The sequence below is a fragment of the Sus scrofa genome, chromosome 9 (assembly GCF_000003025.6).
Source record: "Sus scrofa isolate TJ Tabasco breed Duroc chromosome 9, Sscrofa11.1, whole genome shotgun sequence".
In the NCBI taxonomy this organism is placed as follows: Eukaryota; Metazoa; Chordata; class Mammalia; order Artiodactyla; family Suidae; genus Sus; species Sus scrofa.
The window spans coordinates 5,960,312-5,975,042 of NC_010451.4; the positions used below are offsets into that span (position 1 = coordinate 5,960,312).

The 14,731-nt window shown below is 49.8% G+C and overlaps 2 pseudogenes; both read right to left on the bottom strand.

The window, feature by feature from the left end:
* LOC100524754 lies at nucleotides 790–7,614 on the bottom strand (annotated as a pseudogene).
* LOC100524945 lies at nucleotides 11,055–11,642 on the bottom strand (annotated as a pseudogene).

Here is a 14,731-nt window from a genome sequence, read left to right on the forward strand (position 1 = left end):
TCCCCTGTCGATGGACATTTAGGTTGTTTCCTGTCTGGCTATTGCAAAGAGTGCTGCAATGAACATCGGAGTACATGTGTCTTTGCAAGTCGTGGTTTTCTCTGGATAGATGCCCAGGAGTGGGGTGCTGGATCGAATGGTAGTTCTATGTTTAGTTTTCTGAGGACTCTCCATACTGTTTTCCACAGTGTAAACCTCTACATCTAATACACAGTCGGATATTGTACAAATGTACTTGCGGAAGTTACAGGAAGACTGTGCATGTTTTATGCCAGAACTCCTAAACCTGTTCACCACTGCAGACATCACATGCTGAGTACGTCCCTGCTGAGCGGAGGGTAGACTTCCAACACCACAGCAGCTTAGGCAGTTCATATGTGGAAGCGAACCCGAATCTTCTCACTATTGCTAAGAGAATATTCCAAAGTGGAACCAGGATGCCACTGGGGCAGTGTGACTTAAACTTGTCTCAGCTGGATGGAACCGGACCTTTGGACCTGATGGAGTCATCCACAATATCTGCCAAACACTGAAAGGTTTATTGGACCCTTACTCTAGAAATAATTCCTATCAGCCCATCTACTGGCAGAACCTACTTTATAATATCTTGTGATGCCTTAAGGACAAATAGTTTCTGACCCCCATCAGGGACCATCACCATTCTACCCAGGCCACTTCTGTCTTTTTTTATTTTTATTTTTTGTTTGTTTTGGCTTCTTAGGGCCACACCCGAGGCATATGGAGGTTCCCAGCCAAGGGGTCAAATCAGAGCTATAGCTGCCAGCCTATGCCAGAGCCACAGCAATGTGAGATCCAAGCCACATCTTCAACCTACACCACAGCCCATGGCAATGCTGGATCCTTAACTCACTGAGCCAGGCCAGGGATTGAACCCACATCCTCATGGATTGCGAGTTGGGATCAGCGAAGAGGGAACTCCCACCCGGGCAACTTCTAACCTCACAGTGTCTTGTCTTCAAAAGCTCCAAACTTTTTCACTTCCCTGGAACAGTTTCGTTTAAGGCTATAGCAAACCGTGTCGCCAGAATTGCAGTTAAGACAGCAAATAAATTCCTTTCCTATTTGCAGCCTCCTACATACCTTTTTCTTGACAAATGCTCTTAAAATCATGACACTAAAGAACACTGAGGAGTTGATGCAAACTTCTACCTACTTTTTATCACTTCAAATACAGCAATTTCTGAGCATCTGCACATGGAAATGTAATATATTTAAAATTATTTTAATTTTCATGTGTATCATAAGTTCAAGTGAATGCGATAGATGGAGAAATTACAAAGGAAATATCAAACAAAAAGGATAGATAAACATGACATTATACTGGTACAGCGACAAATCTATAAACCCTAGACTGCATCTTTCATCCTTCTCTCATGGGAGGTAATAGTTAGTGGCAAACTTCCCTAAATCATTACACACTCTGAACACGGCTTCTACAAGTGCACTCCCCACACCAGCATCGAGTAGTAACTTGAGAAAAATGAAAATAGGGACCCCAGACCTGCTGAGTCAGACACACTGGGGGCTGGAGCCCACATCTGTGTTATCAAAACCCCCCAGGTGATTGAGATGCCCACAAAAGCTTGAGAACAACTGCCTTATGGAAGGCAGACATTTCTGAAAATCAAGACCCATCCTTACTCTCAGGTACATCACTGGATATTAGAAGTGGCTGGAGAGCTGGTAAAGCTCATTCGATTCAGGGAAATATTATGTCTGGGTCTCTGACGATGAGAACTAGATAGAAAGAGCTCCTCGAGTTAGCAAGAGTACCGAACATGCAACCAAAGTCAGGAATCGTTTGCCTTAAGCAGCGTCACTCAATTCACCAGTATTCACATAACCTGAGAATCTTCCTGACAGGCAATTTCTGATTCATTAAACCAAAGGGGATCCAAGACGGCACATTCCCAACAGGCTTCCAGAGGATGCCAAAGCAGCTACACTGACACCACGCTTGGAACACTAAAGCCAGAGAAGTTACACAAAACAGAGCCAACACCAGGACAGTTCAGGTCCCAGTGCAGGCTGACGTGCTTCCAGATTAGATCTCTCAAAGGAAAGGCCTTCCACTCCACAACCTCACCTGCCTGACAGGCCCTCAAGCCTCTGTTGCTGCTCTGCCCCGTCCACCAGAGGACTCAGAGCAGACAGAGAAAGGAAGACCGCTTCCAAAACACACGTCTCATCAGGAAGGGCCCTTGCTTACAAACGGCCAGGGCTCCCCTCGTTTGAAGAAACATGGAAAGGGTTCTAATCCCACCTGTCAAAAGGCACATTAGGGATCTTTGCATTCTTTGAAGGTACCAGGCTTTATCTAGCCTCAGTGTCTCTGCACGGGCTGTGTTTGCTCCCTTCAGAGTTCTCTGTCTCCACCTTATCCACAAACACATCTCAATGGTCTCCTCAGCTATTGGAACTCATGTCCTTCAAGGGAACCCGTGCTCCTTCCAGAACCTACCAACATTTCCTTTGAAACCCTAAGGCGCTCATGGAAGTGCATACATGGGTGTGAAAAGCTGCTTCTTCCTATTTAGACTAAAACATCTCGAGGGTGGGTACTGCGATGCTTTAGCTTGCAGTGTTACCTAGTGCCTAGCACAACATCCAGGCCTTAAGGGTCATCCAATAAGCATTTGTTGAATGATTAATTAAAAGCGAGATTTTTGAGGCCTGATGACTTGAAACAGCACATGGGTTCTTTTTAACAAATACTTGGAATAAACGCTGTAATAAAACTCACTCTTCGAAAGTCCCTGCACTGAGAAGTGTGGCAGTGGGAACTCATCAGCTATCAACTAGCCTTTAATGTTGGACACACTGGCGACACTGCCACTATCCAAAAGCTGAATCCAGTTCATTGCAGTCTGAGTCCATGTACCAAAACCCTAACAGTCAACATCAGGATCATTCACTTTCTAAATCCTGAATCACACCCTGACTTTCTAGTTCTTAACACTCTCAAACATCACCTGACAACATCAGGCCGACCTCCTCATGCTAAAGTGGAATCCAGGGACAGGAAAAATCCTCCTCCACACTCTTAGGGTCTCTGGCTGAGCCTATGAATTAAACCAACATGAGCCAGGGAAAGAAGACACAAAGTCAATAAGACTTATTACCCTGGACCCTTCTCTGGAAACTGATTTCACTGAGCTGTTTCCTACTAGTCACTTTCCCACTTGTGTCTCCATCTACCACATCCACTGTCCACAGCACAGACAGCGAGATGCTCAAAATCTGTTCCTCCTCCAGAGTTATTTCTGCTTTGGGGAAAACATCAGAGCTACCTGCGCTCGAATTGCCTTGGTCTTGATCCCATAAATGATGGGATTCAGCATCGGGGGAACCAGCACGCAGACATTGGCCACAAGATGTGGATATGAGCTGGGATGTGGCGTCCAAACCGCTGAGTCAGGGTGGTGAAGATCCAGGCCCATAAAAGAGGATGATGACAGAAACATGGGAGCCACACGTGTTGAGAGCTTTGTGACGAGCATCTTGGGAAGGCATGTGGAAGACAGCACGGAGAATCAGCATGTAGGACACAAAAATTAACAGGACGTCTAAGAACAGTGTTGACACGATGACAAAAAATCCATACCAGATGTTCACTCGAATGTCATTACACGCATATTTGGCCAAGCCGATGTGTTCACAACAGGTATGTGGAAGGACATTACTTCGGCAGAACGTCAGCCTTTTCAAAAGAAATACGATGGGGAAAATAGTACAATAACTTCTCAGAACGATGGTAACACCGATCTTCCCAATCAGCGTGTGTGTCAGAATAGTGGTGTATCTCAGAGGGTCGCATATGGCAACGTAGCGGTCAAACGCCATCACCAGCAGATGCCTGACTCAAGATGAAGGTGGATGGATGAAAAGAGCTGAGTGATGCAGCGATCCAGGGAGATCTCCCCAGCACGGAACCAGAAGATGGCCAGGGCCTGAGGGACTGTGCAGGTGGACAGGACCAGGTCGGCCCCGGCCAGCATGCACAGGAACAGGAACATGGGTTCATGCAGGCTGCGCCTCGTGAGGATGAGGAAGATGAGCAGGCTGTTCCCAAGCAGGGCGATGACGTAGGAAATGAAGAAGGGGATGGAAATCCACAGGTGCTGGTCCTCAAGGCCGGGGATGCCCAGCAAGTAGAAGACGGTGTGGCTGACCCCAGTGCGGTTAAAGGAAAGCATACCGGCGGGCACCACCAGAGACGTCACCTCATGGTCACAGGCTGAGATGAAAACAGATTTTCATTCTTTGTGAAGTCACCCGGAGACTCTGGCACTTCTCACCCTCTCCATCCTCTTTGAACATGCAAAGAAGAAGACACGTAAAAAGTCAAGAGAATGTGTTCTCTGCTTCAAGGAGCAGCAGTCTGATGAAAAGATACGCCTATTTCCAAAGAAGCAAAACACAATTTCCTCCACCAACAGAGGGTTATGAGTTTACAAAGGAAGTCATTACATGTATCCTAAAACACTGTAACAAGATGTTTCTTGAATTTCAACTTAACGTGTGATGGATAGGGTATCATAAGGAGAAGAATGAAAACAAAAGGAGGCCACAGAAAAACGTGTGACCATTCCAATCAAAGTACAGCATATTTATGCAGTGTTTGTTCAGATCTAGGTGACTGTGCAGAACACATACTGAAGCAAGCTGTGCAGGTGGTTGGACATGCGTATGTGGCCTAATTGATGGAAATGAGACGTGAAATCTCTCTGGCTTGACCACACATGATTTGCACAGTTGTGCAGGGATTCAAGAGATCTTTTTGTTTTGTTTTGACTTGACTGTCCTTGCAGAAGTTCTCAGGCCAGCGACGGAACCCGCACCACAGCACTGATAATGCCAGGTCCTTAACCCACTGAACCACCAGGGAACTCCAGGAGTCAAGAAATCTGTAAGGAATAACACTGACAGAGCCTACGTGCCTGAGGCGAAGCACTGCTCAGGCTCACACATTAGGCAACTAAGTTTAGAAACAGCTAGAAGTGGAAAATAAGGCGTTATTGCTAGGAGGCAAGACGGGAGATATTTTGAAGATTTTTCTGCCCAGGGAATGTTATCATTTAGATCTTAGTGTACATTCATTCATTCAGTAACCCAGTCCCCCTCTGATGAACTGGGAATATGCGGGGTGGGGGGGGGAATTGGCCTGAGTCCTAAGGTCCTTGGTTTAAGGGAAAACCAAGTTTGTAAGCGGAAAGGTTGAAGAATTGGAAACAAATGTTAATTCCCCCTGAGAAAGGGGTATTTGAAAATCTCTAGCTCTGTGGCAACGTTGTATCTCACGCTCATTAAGATTATTTCTTCCACTCAATCCCTCTCTTGGCGCCCCTTGTCTTCCTTCCTGAGAAGAAAATCTACCCTACTCCCCTCCTCCAAGTGCTGGGAGAAAGTGTCCTGACATCTGAGTCACCAATCGAAAGGATCCAGGCAGCGCGTCCAGCTCACAGCCCTGTCTCTCCCAGGGTACGCGGCTGCTCTGCGACAGGACAGCTGACCTCCCACCGGAAAACAGGTGGGACGGCTCCTGAGCAGTCGGAGGACAGGGACCCGACGCAGCAAGCAAACATGAAAACCAGCAAGAAGGAAGAGGTCATGAAGAGGAATCAACTAAAGCGGGGCTGGGGAGGAGGGCAGATGAGGGAAGCTGGTGACGGACCCGAGACTGGGGAAGGGGAGTCGCGGAGGAATTTTATAAACTGGAGCCAGCGAGAGGGGCCAGGCAGTTCAGGGAGACGACTGCCCCCTTCCACTGGTCCCCGGACCAAGTTACAGCGACTTGGGCCTAACACAAGTTCATCCTAAATGCCTCCACTCAAGAGCTGTCTTCTCACTCTTGCCTGAAAGGGCTGGGTCTGCTCCCCACCCCACCCCCCTTTAGGAAGCCAGCATAGGTCCTTGTCACTCTCAGGGCTCTTATCACATCACAGACGGTTCTTCAGTCGCAGTCAGTCTCTTTTCGGGTCTTCACCTCCAGTCTCAGTATCAGGACACTCGTCATATATCAGATTACTGGTCTTATTCATCGACTCCATTCACCTCCGCTGCCTGCACACTCTCACCTCCCTTCCCAGACCTTGCCCTCCGCAGGTGCCATAACCCACCAGCTGGACGCCTTCGGTCTCCACCATTCTTTGAGCCCACGTCGCAACAGCCTCTAAGAAGCTCGGCCCCTCTGACCTGCCTGGGACCTAATACCAGCCCCCCTTACCCTGGTCCTGGACCCACCCCTCCCATGGGTGTCTAAAGCACTCACCCGCCTCGAAGGAGTCTCCGGAAACATGTGGCGCCATTGGTGATGAAATTCAGCTTGCTGGGGCTGGGCTACTTATCCTTCTTCAGGAGAGCCCTCGAGGGCGGCTCTTGCATCAAGGCCCCAGGGACAGTCATCTCTGCCCCAACAGCCCAGACCCAGTCCTCAGTCCATCCTGAGGGCACCGCCCCCCGCCCCCTGGCCTCTTCCTGGCCAGTTTCTCTCCTCATCCTCCCCACATGCTTTGCTCTCCGTCCCACACGGAGTGTTTACATTCGGGATGTTTTCCGGCAACCATCCTGCTTTAAGACGCCACTGCCATTGCTAAGGAGATGAACGAACGACGACTAAAGTGACGCTCCCTCTGCTCATCGGTGCCTACGTTCAATATGCAAAGATGATTTTCAAACCTTTGTTCTTCACGGGAAGGATGATGAGAGTTATACTTAACCCTGGAGCAGGGGCAAGATTCACTTTCTGCATCATCAAGAACGAGTCTTTATTTTGTTCCTAAGGGGACAGAAACGTCCAGGCCCCAATGCATAGAACACTTGTGATTCTTGACACCTGTGACGCTTTTTATTTCCTCTACCGGCCTAGAGTATCACTTCTTCCAGGGCTTAGGATTCAGGGTTGGTACCTACAAAGGCGTTAGCCCATAATAATCACTTAATAAATATTAGCTATACATATATATTGGTTCTGCAATAGAAAAATACGTTTTTTACCCCCCAGGACTTCGTGGCCTAAAAATATCACACCTATTGCAAATGAGAACATAGCCCATAATTAGAAAAAAAAAAAAAAAACTTGCAGTGCATCCTGCATGGCAAACATATAGTAACCAGAATTTTCTCATGCTCCTACCACGAAAGTACCTGCAAAGATGACGTAGGCCCCTCAGAAAGGTTTGTCCCTTAACCTGTCATCAACCTGGGCCCAGGGAGACGGACTCTGGTCTCAAGTGGATGCCACGCTCCGTAGAAGGGCGGGTCGCTGCAGCCTTCGCCACTCCGGGCCTGGCATCCTGAAGAAAACAAGAGAAAAGGTTAAAAAGAAAGAGAGAGGGAAAGACAGACAGGAAGGAAGGAGGAAAAGAACAGGCTTTAAAATCCGGAGGGGAGGGGGAAGAAGGGAGGGAGGGAGGCAGGGAGGAAAGGAAGGAGACTCCTCCTGGGGACCCGCGGGGAAGTCACTTCCTCCTGCTTCCCGCCTGCCCGCAGCCGCCTCCGCCGCCCCTGGGCGTCCGTCGGTCCCCGTCCGTCAGTCCGGCGGTGCGTGGCTCGCCCCCAGCGCATCTGCGTCCGCGCCCGCGTGGCGCGGCCCCTGGCCCTTCGCCGCCCCGGCTCCCCAGATCGCCCGGGCAAAGAGCCGGGTTCCTTCTCGGCCCCCCCCACCCCGCGCTCCCCTTAAAGCGCCCGCCGCCCAGAGCCCAGGCCTGTATTTACAGAGAAACGCTGTCCCGAGGCCGTGGGCACCACGGGGGTGCCTCCTGAAGAAGTGCTGTCATTTGGCGGGGAGTCCCCGTTAGAATCGTTTGCCTTTGGTTGAAATTGGGGGCTTCCTACCAGGGCAGCTGAAAATTCCAAACTCCCGAGAGGGAGGGCCTTGTGGGTTTTGAGAGCCTTTTGCCTGCGCTTTGGCGTCTCCAGGCCCTCCTCGAACTCCTCTCGCTCGGGTCCTCAGAGCCCAGTCCAGCTTCTCTGAGCGTCACTGCCACCTGTGGGCCGCAGCGCGGGCCACGGCTCGAACCAGAGCCCCATTTGTCCTGGGTGGTCCCTCTAAGAAGCCCTCCTGGCGGTGGGGGCTGGGGGGGCTGGCGAGATGAATGCTACCCCATGGCCTCCCTGTACGTGGGTGACCTCCACTCGGACACCAGCGAGGCCATGCTGTTCAGAAAGTTCAGACCTGCGGGGCCTGTGCTGTCCATCCAGCTAGCTGGCCTAAGAGCACTGCCGCCACTCCCTGGGTTATGCCCACAGCAACCTCCAGCAGCCGGCTGACCCTGACGCTGAGTGGCCCTGGATACCAGGCGCTTTGATGGCATTAACGGAAAGCCAATCCGTGTCCTGTGGTCTCAGAGGGATCCCTCTTTGAGAAGATCTGGCATGGGAAACGTCTTCCTCCAGAACTTGGACAAATCCATAAGTAACAAGGCACCGTATGATACTTCCGCTGCTTTCGGAAACATTCTGTCCTGCAAGGTGGTGTGTGGGGAGAGCGCCGCTAAGGGGTCTGCCTTCGGCCACGGCAAGACCCAAGAGGCTGCTGACAAGGCCATCATCGCAAAGATGAACGGCTTACGCCTCAAAGACCACAGAGTGTGCGTGGGTAGATTCGAGTCTGGAAAAGAGTGGGAAGCCAAGTCTGGAGCCAAAGCAAAGGCGTTCACCAATGTTTCTATCAAAAACTGGGGGGAAGAGGCAGATGATGAGAGTCTGGGGGAGCTCTTTAGCCAGTTTGGTATGTACCCCTAGCCTGGGAACCTCCATATGCCATGGGTCTGACCCTAAAAAGACAAAAAGAAAAAAGGAAGGAAGGAAGGAAGGACAAAAAGCCATCGACAAGTAGAAAGACACTCTATTCCTTTACATTAGAAAAGAAACCTTAATGTACGACCAACATTGAGCAACATGTAAGTTTTAAAAAGGGATGGCCTAGGGGTTCCCACTGTGGCTCAGCAGTAATCAACTCAACAAGCATCCAAGAGGATGGGGGTTTGTTCCCCGTCCTCCCACAGGGGTTAAGGATCCAGCTATGTCATGAGCTGTGGCGGAGGTCGCATGCATGGCTAGCATCCTGCATTGCTGTGGCTGTGATGTAGGCTGGCAGCTGCAGCTCTGATCTGACCCCTAGCCAGAGAACCTGGGAACTTCCATATGCTGCACATGTGGCCGTAAAAAGACAAAAAAAAAAAAAAAAAAAAAAAGGAGTGATGGCCTATAATTTTAACTTTGATATACTATGTTGTGTGATTAATAAGTACAAAGGAGGTCCCCAAATTTTGTGCCAACGAAGAAGTAACCAGGCATATGTTCGTAGTAACCTCCGTTGTTTCATTCTAGTATATTTCCACAAGGAACAGCCTCCAAGTGTGGGCAAGCGGTGCACTTTAAAATTAAAGAGTACGGATGAAATTAAGTTCCTAATCCAGGGACTTAACGTAAGATCAACCTGAATTATTTACACGGGCAAAATGTAATGACAAGGGGCTTAAAATATGAAAGAGAGAAGCAGGGAAAAAAAGGATCAGACCAATGGCATGTGACAACTTAACCCTCCATGTCTGACGCTGAAGACAGAAGAGGGTCTTGAAAAGGAATGTAGCTAGTTTCTCGAAGCTAGAAAAGTCAAGAAACTAATTCTCCCCTACAGGCTCCAGAATGATGGTGGTGGCGGGGAAGGACGTGACAGCCTGTATAAGGAACTTTGCTCACTGCCTATCCTTCAGTAAATCACTCCTCAGTACTCCAATATAAACTCTGGTTTGATCATCTGAAAATGCAGGTAAATTCCTTACTCGGCAATGTCCGCTCTGTGAATTGTTACCTCTGCCTAAGTACCTAGAAAAATGTCACCCACACTTACATGTTTTTAGGACTGTTAACACTCCTGGTCCACTTTACCATGAAATGATTTTCTTGATACTGAATAAATTCAATAAACATCACGTTAGAAAGAAAAAAGAGAATTTAATGCCAGCCAACTAATGATTACAACCTGGGAGACAGAGTCTCCTGAGTTCTGAGAACTGTTCCACCTCTTAGAAGTTGAAGGCACAATCATATAAGCTATTGAGACAAAGGACCTAAAATCAAAATGACATACTGACAATTCTCATAAAGGTGAGCAAGATGCAAAGTCCAGGTGAGCACTGCAAAAAGAAGAGGAAGTCACTATGACCTTACGTGGCGGGCGGGGGTGGGGGGAAGTGTGCCCATGTTATAAAAAGTTACATGGCTAGGATGACAGGACAAAGGAAAAAATGAACCTAGACTACATAAAAATGTAAACATTTTATTTAATCCTTACAAATAACACAGAGGAATACATAATGAAATTAGTGGAAGGGATTGAAACATATCTCAAAAAATATAAATGGCTGAAAAAATCCAAAAAAAAAAAGTTCTACTGAAAAAGGAGCCCAAAACAGCCACAGCCTCAGAAAAGGCGGACCGTGTGTAGAAAACTCAGGATGAAGATATACTGTGTAGTATGAGAAACAATTTCACTGCACACATTGACGCAGACCTAAAGCCTCTAATAGACACCAAAGAGAAGGATCCTGGGCTTGAACCATAATCTAGACCAGAGGGAGGACCATGTGCCAAAAGAACTGAGAAGCACTGGGTTCGGCCAGTCCTCGAAGACCAGCAGGCAGTTTGGCGCCACCGAAGGGATGGGGTGAAGGGAGGGGACAGGAGAATCAGCCACGGTTGGCGCAGCTGCACAGTCCCTGATGGGAACTCCCTCGGGGGACGCCGCGAGCCCAGAACTGATTCTTGCGGGGAAAGGGCCTGGACAACTGTCCTCAGCGCTGGGAGGGTTTTTATCACCACGGGGGTCCGGGTTCCTGTTCCCCTGAGAGGCTCTTCCCATCCACTTCCTTCCCTGGGGCAGGGGGTGGGCCTGGAAAAAAAATCATACAAATGGATTTGAGCAGAAAGGGGTCTGGAGACACGTCTCACAGAGCATAGCACCTGGCCCCCAAGTCCATGCACACGTTCTTACTGACCACGAAGCTCGAGCCCGCCCGCCGAGGCCCTCAGTAGAAGCAGACGGTGTGGAGAAAGCTCCTGCCGGTTTTCCGCTCCACCCCCAGGAGCAGCTCGGCCAGGCAGTCTTCCATGTCCTCCGCCTGCTGCAGGCGTTGGCACAGCTCACAGATGACCAGCGACCCCAGCGTGGCGTCCTCCAGGTCGTCCTGCATGTCCACGTTGATCACGTGCACGGGCTGGCACGTCTCCTGTTCCCGGGCACACAGGTGGCCCACCACCCTGTCGTAGACGCTCTCCTCGCACGTGAAGATGACATCGAAGGCTTCTCTGCAGTCCTGAAACCGCTCCGGGCATGGCTTGATGCGCTCGTTTCTCCCCAGCAGATGTAAGATGCCGTTCCTTCGATAGCAGTCTGGGTCTAGCCACGCGAGGTCCCTGCGCATCTGCCGGTAAGGGGTGCGGAAGCTGTAGAGCACCGGGCGGTGGTGGGCGGGTCCCGGGAGCCTCACCATGGAGCCCGCTCCGAAGGACCTGACGCGGAAGCCTTTCTTGCTGAGGATGCTGTGGGCCTCCATGCTCCTGTTCATGTTGCTCATGCAGACCACGGCCACCCTGAGCGGGGCCGAGGATGGCATGGGGCCGGCCGGCTCCGTGGGACCCAGGCACGCGGGCGGGCAGGTGGGCTGCAGCGGCTGAGGGCTCTCTGAAGCCAGGGAGACGCCGCCTGGCTCCAGCGCTTCCCACCAGAAGGTGTCCAAGGCCAGGGACTGCGTTTATATGGAGTCACCTCCCCACTGTGGGCGGAGAACTCTGGACGGAGGATTGGCTTAAGTCTTGATTGGGTTTTCACCCAGTGTTTATATGGAGGCACCTCCCCGGCTGGGCGGAGAACTCTGGATGGAGGATTGGCTTAAGTCTTGATTGGGTTTTCACAATGGGCTCTGATCAGAGGCCTGAGTCCACTCATGTGACCAATGCGGTGATTAAATCCTGGAACCTCTGCTCTGCAAGGACCGCCTATTGCCCCACCCACGCCCCGCCCGGTGGGGGAGCATCTTGGAGTCTCCTGTTGGACTGAACCTGGTCCCCTGTTGCGGGGAAGGGGCAGATGCTTGTATTGCTCTTAGACAAAGAAGACCAGCTGGCAGGCTTGTCGCTCGCCTCCTCCATGACCTAAGGATGACCTCCAGGATACTAGTCCGGTTCTTAACTCACTGAGCCACAATGGGAACTCCATTGGTCAGTATTTACTGAATGCATGAAAGGTTTCGAATTATGTTTTAAAGTGAACACTTTCAGATGCAATTTTTACATAGAACCAAGGATACAGATAAAAGTAGGCTGTCTGAGTAAAGGCTGTTTGGAGGCCTGTCCCTTCTGCTTCCACTAGTTCCTGAGTCAGTTCTGTATTAAGCTTTGGCGAATGCAGTGCAAAACCACTGTTTGTTCCAAGCAAGTAATGATATACGTCTGAAGTAAGGCAGTGACAATAAAGATGAAGCAACAACTTCAAGAGTTACTCATGACAGGTCCTGATAAAAAATTATCAGAACAAGAAAAGGAGGAGTTCCCGTCGCGGTGCAGCAGAAACGAATATAACTACATGAGGCTGCGGGTTCGGGTTCGATCCCTGGCCTTGCTCAGTGGGTTAAGGATCCGGCGTTGCGGTCAGCTGTGGTGTAGGTCGCATACACAGCTCGGATCCTGTGGTTCCTAATCGGATTCCTTTCCGCTGCGCCACAATGGGAACTCCTGACAGCAGTTTCTTGTTTGACCTTCTAAGCTGAAGGACAGCCAGAGAGTTGGAAGAGAAGTTCCCATGTTAAGATGCCACCGAGTATACAGCTGGAACACTGCGGTGAGTAGAGGTGCATGAAAATCAAGGTCTTCATGCAATAAAAACATGTCCCTACATGTTTAAAACCCAAAATGAAGAATGTGTGAAACAAGCTGTGAACATACCAATGGAGGAACCAGTGTATCAGTCTATCAATTTTTTTTCTACATGAAATTTCCAAAGTTTTGCCTCCCATAATAAACACTGTAATTCTGTACAAGGAATAAAAATCCATTTACAGGGAGTATTCAGAATTATTTTTTCTCTCTGCTTCCTCTCCAGCTTCCTGAGCTCCAGCTGCTCTCATCCCCAGGCAGGTCCACGAGACTCTCAAGTGAATTCTAGTCCCCAGTTCAGATTTTAACCTCAGAAATGAGTCCAGGGCTGGCTGGAAGGCAGTGTTGGACTAGAGGAATGAGGACCAGCAGCCGCTGTATGTTTCCTTCGTGGCCCCTCAGACCTGCATGACAAGTGACCACCTGCCTGAGAAAACCACAGCACTGGGCATAAGGAGGCTCAGCTCTCCACTGCCTGACGCTACATCCCCAAGCTGGGCTCTTCCCATTATTCTTGGATTTCCTTGATGTCACAGCTTAGCTTGAAAATCACTGTTCCGGGAGTTCCCATCATGGCTCAATGGTTAACGAATCCGACTAGGAACCATGAGGTTCGGGTTCGATCCCTGCCCTTGCTCAGTGGGTTAAGGATCCAGTGTTGCCGTGAGCTGTCGTGTAGGTTGCAGACTCGGCTTGGATCCTGCGTTGCTGTGGCTCTGGTGTAGGCCAGCAGCTGTAGCTCCGATTTGACCCCTAGCCTGGGAACCTCCATATGCCACGGAGCAGCCCAGGAAAATGGCAAAAAAGACCAAAAAAAAAAAAAAAAAAAAAAAAAAAAAAAAAAGAAAATCACTGTTCCCCGGGAGCCAGGGGACCTGAGTTATTCCCTCAACCCCCCCCCCCGCCAGCCTCCATTTATCCAGGGACTTCCCTTCTCTGGGCTTTGATGTCCTTATCCCACAGGGAGGGTGACCAATTATTCCAGCTTGTCCAGGACTGAGAGGTTTCCTGGGATGCAGCCTTTCAGTGCTAACACCAGCAAGGTCCCAGGCAAACCGTCCCTACCATTCAGGAAATTCTGAGCTGTTGACAGTACTTGGGGTAGGGTATATGAGGAAGCAGCTCTTGGAATTAAGTGACGGCTTGAAATGTGCCCCTCTCCTCTGAAGGTGGGGAATATCTAGACCAAACACTTAGCCTCACAGCTGACCTGCCAGGACGGGACTTCCTGTCATCAGATAGTCAACAGTGCAGTTCTTTACAAGCTGGTACCTAGGTCCCCTGCTTCCCTCAGGTTTTCAAATAGTTGATCATATGCCACTTTGCCTTTAGGAAAGACCTGCATTCATACAGGAATGGCTTTTTTCATAAAAGCGAAAATCCTCCTGGGATTTCCTTCAGGACCGTAAACAGGTACTCATGCAGGTCTTTGCACAGAGTGATATAACTTGGACTCTTAGAAAGCGGGGATGCTCTTTGCTTTATGTCCTTTCAGGCTTGCAAAAGCTTCATAGGGTGCCTCTCCGTTCAGACAGCGGGGGAAACCGGTATTTCTGATCCTGTCCAGGTCTCTCTTTGTTGATCTCTGAGCCTTCAGGAGGTCTTGTTCAAGTTGTGCCAGCACTGTGACAGCCGCAGGGGAGACACTAAGAGCTAGAGAAGTGGGAAGGGGCCGCTCCACAGGCCCTCCTGGTGTCTGCAGTGCTTCTAGAAAGACCTTAGAGGGCAGGTAGGGTTTCATTTCTCTGCCACCTCCAACCACTATTAAACTCTTCACTACCTCTGATGTTTTCATTTTTAGCTAACCTCGAATGAATTTCATTTTAGTGTT